Genomic DNA, 9,430 nt, shown 5'->3' with positions numbered 1-9,430 from the left:
AATCTATCATTTATTATTGTTCGAGGTCATTATTTTGATAAAAGCTTCAAATTTTATAGCAAGAGGAGAATAAGCTTATCCATGAACTGGGAGTACTTTCACTTAAACATGGCCATGATATCCAGAGACCTAAAGAGGTGCTATAGAGTTAGCTCAAGATTAATTTGAATGATGATTAAAGGACTCAGAATTACACAGTAAGAAAAAATTGGCTCTGGAATTTTAAGATTAACTGCAAACTGGAAAGTTAGTTAACCTTCCTAATCTTACATTCCCATCGATAAAATGAATATATGATAACAATATCTTGTAAGAATTCAGTAAGCCTATGAATATAAAGTAGATAGCACAGGCCCGGACCTGCACCGCGGGTCGACCGCTGCTGAGCGCGTTCTGATCCCGGCGCAGCCCTGAGACCTGGGGAAGCCGGCAAGCGGGAGAAATTCGAGCTGGAAGAAGAAACAGAAGACATGGCAAGTGGTGGACAATTCATGAAGTTTACATGCAATTCATGAGGTCATACAAGTGTTACGACATTATCCCAATCAGTTAGGGGCTTATTGTCTTCGATTACACAAGTTAAAAAGGCCTTCTTTGCCTCAGTAGCCAATGGTGTTTGAACAGCGCCTCTCTGGGAGAGTAAAAAAACAGTCTTGTAGGAATGCTAACGATTACAGATTTCACAAATATATTACATAGATACTATAAATCTCTCATGATAGATTTATGCATTAGAAGAACATGAGATTTGAAACATAGAGGGAGCATTATTTACCGGAAATGCTTAATCATTTGGGGAATATATCTCCAGATGTAAGCCTCTTCGATGCTATATATTCGTTGATCAAAAATAAAACCCACAGATTGCCAGTTATTAACCCTATCAGTGAGAATGCACTTTATGTACTCACTCACAAAAAAATGCTCAAGTTCCTCCAGCTTTTTATGTCTGATATGCCAAAATCTGCCTTCACGCAGCAGAACCTGGATGCACTGAGAATCGAGACCTACCCCAACATCAGCTTCGTACACCTGGCGGCGCCCATCATTAGGGCCCTGAGAGTCTTTGCGGAAAGACAGGTGTCTGCCTTGCCTGTTGTAGGTATTTATTCCAAATTTAATGCAATTAACCTTGCTGCTGAAAAAACATACAGTAACCTAGATATCACAGTGACCCAGGCGCTTCAGCACCGTTCACAGTATTTCGAGGGTGTTGTGAAATGCAGTTTGCTGGAAATACTGGAGACCATGTGGATAGAATAGTGAGAGCTGAGGTCCATTAGCTGGTAGTGGCAAATAAAGCAGATAGTATTGTGGGTATTATTTTCCTGTCAGACATTCTGCAGGCCCTGATCCTCACGCTCCCTGGTGCCAAACAAAAGGGGCCAGAAACTGAATGACTGCTGTGACTGGAGAAACCATTGTAGGAGAACTTGAACAATTCTGGGTCATGCTTTGCCTCATGAACAGTGACGTCAATAGGAGAGAGGAAAATGGCTAAGAATGTATATCAGGATTTAGTGATGGGTGTTTTCTCCAGTGATGTTAAACTAAGCATAAAAAAGAAAGACTGTGTGTGTTTGAAGATTCAGGCTTGCATTGAAAGACTGTTTTCAGACCTTTGAAAGATTTCAAATGCTGTATGTCATTTAGGTACACTGTGTCCTTGAATGTTTATTATTTTTCATTTCAAAGAATCACTGTAATGTAATAGGTAATGTGACATAAGGTGAGTGTACAGCATATTCAGATCTAGTTATGTCAGAACACAGCAATATGTCTTCACTACTGCCCATTACAGTGAGAGTATGTATTTGTATGAAATGACATTGTGCTGTAGTGTGAAAGTTGAACAGTTGTAATTTGGAGATAATTACTTTTTAAAACTTTAACAACAGTTTTATGTTTGTTTAAGCGTCCTAAACTATAGTTTAAACAAGTCTGCTTTAAAACAGCTTTATTCATTTTCACTTCTGTGCAATTTTTTAATGCATCTTTTGGTGAGTAAACATCACCATACTCATTAACAAACCATTAGTTATTTTTTAATGGTAAATTTCTCATTATTTAAGTTTGAATCTGGAAAAAATATGACTCTAAAATAGCCGTCATTGGGTTTTAAAAGCTGAAGTTTCTCAAAGCATGAGTGGAAACCTGCTCTGCTGGACTGGAAACAGGCAGCAGTTATAAGGAAACATAACTGTTGGGAAGATGTCTATTCTTTTCTTGCATATGGAAACATAAAATCATGGTGTCAGTATAACTGTTTTTGTAAATCTACTGTGGCGTATATAGTATTCTCATAAGGTTAAAGAGAAACAATGTTTCCTAATGTAAGTGCTCTGAAAATGTTGACACTATCTATGAACATAGTTTGTTCTTTTGTTTGTTTTGGAAAGTTTTTTTTTTTTGTCAGATTGAAAAATTTAAATAAATCTTAGTATATAAAAAAGAGTAGCTATCACAGTGTTTAGCACCTGGGTGAGCAATAAATGATAGTATTGTTTCCTAGGAAGATTATTGTAATTGTTGTTCACATGTTTTACAATGGAGCATAAGAACAAAACTGTCACACAAGGTAAATTGTGTATACACTGTGTGTAGAAAAGGAGCCATATATAAAACATGGTAAACTAAGAAGAAAACAGGCAGAGCTGCTCAAGGGCCAGTTCACCATGACGAAAGGGGACATCCAACAATTAAGCAAGTAACATCTACCCACATAAATTCAAGAAAATCCCTTCGGGCACCAAGAAAAGAGAAAGGAGAAGAAAATAAATACATTGATTTCCAAATGGTAGAATGGGTGGAAAAGTGGAACAATGCCAGGTGAGCTTGGTTACTTCTGACTAGTCTGTTTGGAACTAAAATCTGCAGATTAGGAGCAACGATGCAATGGAAATATCTACAGAAATTGTGGGGGTAAAGAGAACTCAGAGAGCAGCCCCAGTGAAGGTGAAGAGAGCCTGTAAGTGTAAAATAGCCTAGGCATTCGATTAAGGCCTGAGACCACTGTAAGAGATGAGTTAAAAGGAAAGGAAACAGTTCCAAAGAAGAGATGAACCACTAATTACCAATACGCGTTGAATAAGAACAATCAACAGAAAGAAAATAACACAAATAAAAGCACAAAAGTCTGGAGATGTGGCCTATGGGACTCTCAGAGAAGAGAAAGTGGATGTATTTTTAGTGCAAAGGCTGATGGAAGAGAAAAGACAAATATTTCTTACAGAAATATTCTAAATAATGTACGTAGTTACTTCCCACTCCAAGATGATAATTTTGATTCCTAGACCTCCTTCCCTGAGGGTGGGCTATACTTAGAGACTTGCTTTCATAGACTAGAGTAAAAGAATCTGGCAAATACCGCCATATCTAAGTAGTAAAGGTTAACATCATTATAGTGAACTCATGTGGAAATCATGTACATTCTGATGGGATGTGATGAGAAGGGCACTTCACCTCCACAGTATTCTTTCCAAAACTCATAAGTCAATTCTAATCATTAGCAAAACATCAGACGAACCTAGGGTGGGGATATTCTGCAGGATTCCTGACTAGTACTCCCAAAGACTGTCAAGGTCATGAAAAACAAGGGAAAACTAAGAAACTGTCACAGATCGGAGGAGACTCGGAGACACTACAACTAATGCCATGTGGTACACTAGACTGATTTTGAAACAGAAAGAGAACATTAATGGAAAATTTGATGAAATTCAAAGAAAGTCTGGAGCTGACTAATAGTAAGCTACCAATATTGGTTCTTTTAGTTTTGACAAACATACTATGATAGTATAAGATGCTAACAATGGGAGAAATAGAGTAAAAGGTATTATGTATAGGAATTCACTATACTATTTCTTCAACTTTTCTGTAAATCTAAAATTATTCTAAATTAAAATAGCTTATTTTTTAAAAGATAATAGTATGTCAAAAGGACATAGGAGTCACCTGAAGTAGCCTCCAAAAGCCAAAAAATGATAGAATTGGATTATAATCCAACATATAAAATAAATATCCATTATTACATAGTGATATAAATAAATGATTGAATAAAAATTAATGAGAGAGAAGGGACAACTGTTCCTTATGAAATAATTTCAGTTAAGTGCAGAAGACATGAGGAAAATATAAAATACTATTACAACACCACAGTAATAATTGCTACAGGCATGATCAGTCAATGAATGCTAAAGTTAGTGAAAGAAGTTATGAAGAAAAAGGATACTTACATAGCCCTGAACTATCTTCTTACAAATGTTTATTGACTATTTAAAAATGTAACTTCACTGTAAAGAACCTGGCAGACACCGTCGCAGTAACCAAGTGATCATGGTTAACATCGCCGGTACTAAGACATAAGCAAACGTTAGACAAAGCCAAAATGAAGGACATTCTACAGAACTCCTGAACTCTTGACACTTTTAAAAGTGTCAAAGTCATGAGAGACAAAGAAAGACAGAGAAACCATCACATATCAAAGGCAACTAAGAAGACATAATGACTGATGCAGTGTGAGATTCTGGGCTGGAAACTGGAACAGGATAGGGAGATAAGTGGAGTTAAGTTTGTAATTTAGTTAATAGTATTGTATCAATGTTAGTTTCTTAGTTTTAATATATGTATCACAGTTATGTTGATATGTTAATATTAAGAAATGCTAGGTGACTCCCAAAGACTGTAAAAGTCATGAAAAACAAGAAACAATTTGTGAAATCTTTAAATTACCTCAGCAACAATTCTGTAAGTCTAAAATAATTTTAAAATTTAAAAATATATGCAAATCACACACACATGCACACACACACACACACACACACACACACACACACACACACAGAGCCAAACATAAAGAAGGCTCACTTGGGATTTAGTGCCTAAATACCACCACATGTTCTTCTTCCAGTTGAGAATTGTGGCTAATAACACATGCTCACCAACAACTGAGATCTATAAGTTCTGATCAACATGACCTTATTAATATGGCAGGAAAACACAGTGGAGCTTTCCATTGCCCTCACTGAACCTAGGCCTTGGGTCTCATATCTCTCACATTTAAATACTCAGGCCCATCAGAGAAGCTAGAGAAAAACATGCTTCCACCACAGTGAGGAGAGTCTGCCCTTCGGTGTTTCTCACATGCAGAAGGGTAAAGCAGCAGAGGCAGCATGTGATTTGAAAGGCAATCAAGTCCAAAGTGGTGAGAGGGTCACACCGAAGCCCTGGATTTCAGTGCAGACACAGCCCCTGACTACCAGGGTTCAGAGGATGTCACACTCTCCCTAATTCTCAGTCTCACCAATTAGATTACTCCTTTTCTCACTGTGAGACTGAGTGAGTTCATTGCAATTATTCTTCAATTTAATGAGAAGTTCATTATAGAAAATTTCTTCAATATGTCCTTGTCTCAATGAGTAGATTGAAAATTTTTTTCATTAAAACATAAGAATGAGGAGAATGAGAGTTTCTAAAAACAAGTTACTCAAAGGATGAGGCACAAAAATGTGGGTTTTTTTTTTTAACTCTTCATGATGAATATGGTTAAAAAATATATGATCTTGTTCAGAAAATTATAGAGCTGAGGATATGAAGTAAGGTAGAGAAGATCAAATTTGTGAAAGTTTATGTTTCCCAAAAGAAATACAAAAAGAAAAATTTGATCAATAATATGGCACCAGCCCCAAATTTATTAAGATGTGTAATAAATGGAGAATTTAAGTGTATTTATGGAAATGTGAAATGGATTGAGAAGTAATAAAATATTGACCCATAAACCCAAATATTTAGAATTGTCCACAATAATATGGTACTTAATGCAAATGCTAAGAATGTGGAATATCCTCTTAGAAATTAGCAACATTTAAGATATGAGAGGTAATTAAGGGTAAATGAGCATTATTCCACTTTCAAATACCAGAGACCTATGGGGCAAATTAAAAAGGTATGCAGTCATAAAAAGTGAAACAGATACCTCCACTTAGGTATATTTAATGGAGTCATTTAGAGAAAAAGTAAAGAAGTTAAAGTGGAAAGAGTAAAGATGATTCATTAAATGAGTGGTAATGGTATAGACATCATTAGAATCATAAAAATTTCAAAAATAGGCAAATAAAGGTGAATGTTGATGTGGCAGCAAAACTGACTTTAATAAGCGACTGTGAGCAAATGGAAGTGTTTTCTACAGAGCTATTTTAAGAAAAAGAAATGCTTAAGAGTGTTGTTGATACAATTCTGAAAAGGAAGTCATGCGCTTTATCTACAGACTTCACGATTCACAAAGTAAACTCAGAGTAAGTTGAACAACCTCAGAACTGCTTTCAAGGAAGCTTCTGAGTGCAGAACACTCAGTGGTATTGAGTTACCCTGGAAAGAAAGTAGAAGTGTCCAGTACCACGGAATAGCCCTGAAGTCCTGAACCGGAGAAAGGGAGAATAGTAAGAAGTGGAGGGTGCTGTCAATGCCAACACCTACTCAAACTGCAGAAAACCTGCTGAGCAAACATGGGCCTGAATGCAAGGCACTGCAATGAACGACAAAGAGCAGGAATTAGCTAAGAAATGGAGGAGGCGGGGTTGCAGGAGGCAGGGTTTGGGGGGGTGGGGCGCAGGGTTCTCATAATTAGATCAGGAATAAAAGCTTTCAGTGGAGAATGGTTCTTTTGCAAAAATACACAAAGATATTCCGGATAATCTTTGAGGACATCATATACCAAGGTGACCAGCAGAAAGAGAAAGAAATTAAGGTGAATGAGGCTATTCAATGTATGTGGCTATCCATCAGAGAAAGTCTAGCTCCAAGTTAATAAGTTGAGTATAGAAATGAGAGCAGGGTTAGTGATATGGAAACAGAGGTAGCTCTGTATGAAGGAGATCCTGGTAAAAATTATGCATGAGGCCAGATTCACATACTCTATAAAACCTGATTCATACTTTTTGCCTTCTTCACATTTTCCCACTCTTTATGTATGGTTGTAACTTGATCAATTTATGACTAATTAATAATAATTACTTCCTAGCCATGAGTAAATTGTCTTTTTAATTGATTAATGTGACTACCAAGTGGTTCATCAATTATGACTACAGCATATTTGAAGCCTCCATAATTAGCAAAAACAACCAAGCAGTGTGTGTACATAGAGTGAACGAGGTGCTTATTGGTTGAAATTGTCTTGACCTAGTCATTCCAAATCAGAGTCAATGACTCTGTCACAAGATATAGGTTATAGTGGTTGATTTTAAAGTGAAGTAATAATAATAGTTAATGGTTTCTGAGTACTTACTATGTACCAGACACTGGGTTAGTGCAAGATGTACCATCTGCTTGTCTCTTCACTGCAGTTCTATGACATGTGCTATAGTATCATCATACCCATTTTGGGATTAAAAGAAAAAAAAAACCCTAAGGATCAAAAAATTTACATAATCTGCTAAAGGTTGCTTCATTAGTCTGCTCGGGCTACCATTATAAGGTAACACAGAATTGGTAGCTTTTAAAAAAAGAATTATTTGGATGACATTGGTTAATAAAATTATATAGCTTTCAAGTGCATGATTCAATAATACATCATATATATATTGCATCGTGTGTTCAGCACCCAAAGTTAAATTTCCTGCCATCACCATATATTTGACCCCCTTTTCCCTTATCTACCTCTCCCCTCTCCCTTTCCTCTGGTAACCATTATCTGTAAAGATATGTCCACCCAGATGTTCATAGCAGCTTTATTCATGGTGCCCAAGACATGGAGACAACCAAAGTGTCCTACGATAGATGATTGGATAAAGAAGATGTGGTACATATATGCAATGGAATATTACTCAGCCACAAGAAAAGATTGGGTAGCTTAAACAACAGAAATTTATTTTCTCACAATTCTAGAGGCTAGAAGGATTAAAGGGATAGCAGCATTGGTTTCTGGTGCAGCCTCTCTTCCTGGCTTGTAGACAGCTGCCTTCTTGCTGTGTTCGCACATAGCCTTTCCTCTGCAAAGACAGAGAGAAAGAGAAAGGGCGAGAGCACAAGCATGCTCTAGTATCTCTTCCTCTTGTCTTTTTGTAAGGACACCAGTCCTACCTATTGGATTAGGGTTCACCCTCATTACCTCATTTTACTTTGATTACCTCCTTAAAGGCCCCATCTCCATATAGCACAGTCACATTAGTGTTGAAGCTTCAACATATGGATTTGTGGAAGACAAATCCAGTCTATAACAGTCACATAACTAATAAAAGAGAAGTAAGGATTTGAACCCAGGAGTTGAATTCCAGATCCTATCCTATTATACTCTCCTTCCTCCATGTGCTATATGCAGTACATACGTGTTTTCATTAATTCTAAGTAAAACATCTGGCCATCCATTTTACTAACCATTACAGTTGAAACATCTAAAATCTGTCTTTCATGAAAAAAAATGGCTCGCTTATGTGAAAATTCATATTTTATAGTTTGTGGAAGTTAAACTCATGCGAATGAAGGGTAACATGATTGTCATCTGCATAATGGAGGATTCTGCATTATAAAGTTAGGCCAGATGGCATTCACTGAGGTCTAATATACAGTGCATGGTGTAGGAAAGTAGTAGGTACTTGCCTGAACTGATTCAAAATAAATTTAAATATATATATGCAAGTCCAAACCAGTTGAGGATGAGAACATTTATCCATTTATTTAGTAAGTATGCATTAGATTTTTATTATGTGCCAGCCGCTGTGCCATTAGGAAGGCTATTAGAATAGAAAAACAAGTGAGAAAGATGTTTACTCTGCATAGGAAAGCATAATAAGTGCTAGATGTCTGTGCAGTATGCAATGGGGACACAAAAAAAGGACATGATAATTCAGATATAACTTGGATGGATATCTACAGTGGAGTAAATGCATGTCAGGGAATTTAGATAAAAGGAAAGAAAATAAAAAATTAACCCAGAGGAGAAATCAAGGGAAATTTGTACTGATAATATAAAAATAGACAGTAAAGTGATCAGATGTCCTCTGTATCCTTTGATGGGAAAGATGAAATTAGGGTAATGGGAAGTTAAACCTTCCAAAACTGTGTAGAATGCATCAAGCTAGTGGTGTTCGTTACCACCATATGTCTCAATTTTTTCTTATAGATCTCAATTGTAAGTATATAGATCAATGTGAAGCACTCATGCACACTAAATAAGCCAAAATAACAAAGGAAATCTTAGCAGTAGAATGTGCTTAAGAAGATGGCAAGATGTGGAGGATAGTGGCTCAAAAAGAAATGCATAAAAACAGGACACAGGAGAAAGATTTTAAAAAAATTTAAGAGGTCATTGGAAATAGAGGAAAGGAGACAAAGCAGAGTCACTGTGTGCCTGCTTTACATAACAAAGGACCGACTATAATAAGTCTAAACTTTTGGTTCAGGAGTGATGACCCCTGTAGCAGAACAGTGGAAAGAAGAC

At 36.6% G+C, this 9,430-nt stretch overlaps 1 pseudogene; it reads left to right on the top strand.

Annotated features, from left to right (window-relative positions):
• The first annotated feature begins 410 nt into the window (after positions 1 to 410).
• Positions 411 to 1,400, top strand: LOC102887424 (annotated as a pseudogene).
• The last annotated feature ends 8,030 nt before the right edge of the window (positions 1,401 to 9,430 follow it).

Source organism: Pteropus alecto, unplaced genomic scaffold (assembly GCF_000325575.1).
Source record: "Pteropus alecto unplaced genomic scaffold, ASM32557v1 scaffold104, whole genome shotgun sequence".
Taxonomy (NCBI): domain Eukaryota; kingdom Metazoa; phylum Chordata; class Mammalia; order Chiroptera; family Pteropodidae; genus Pteropus; species Pteropus alecto.
This window is presented reverse-complemented; position numbering and strand designations above follow the sequence as displayed.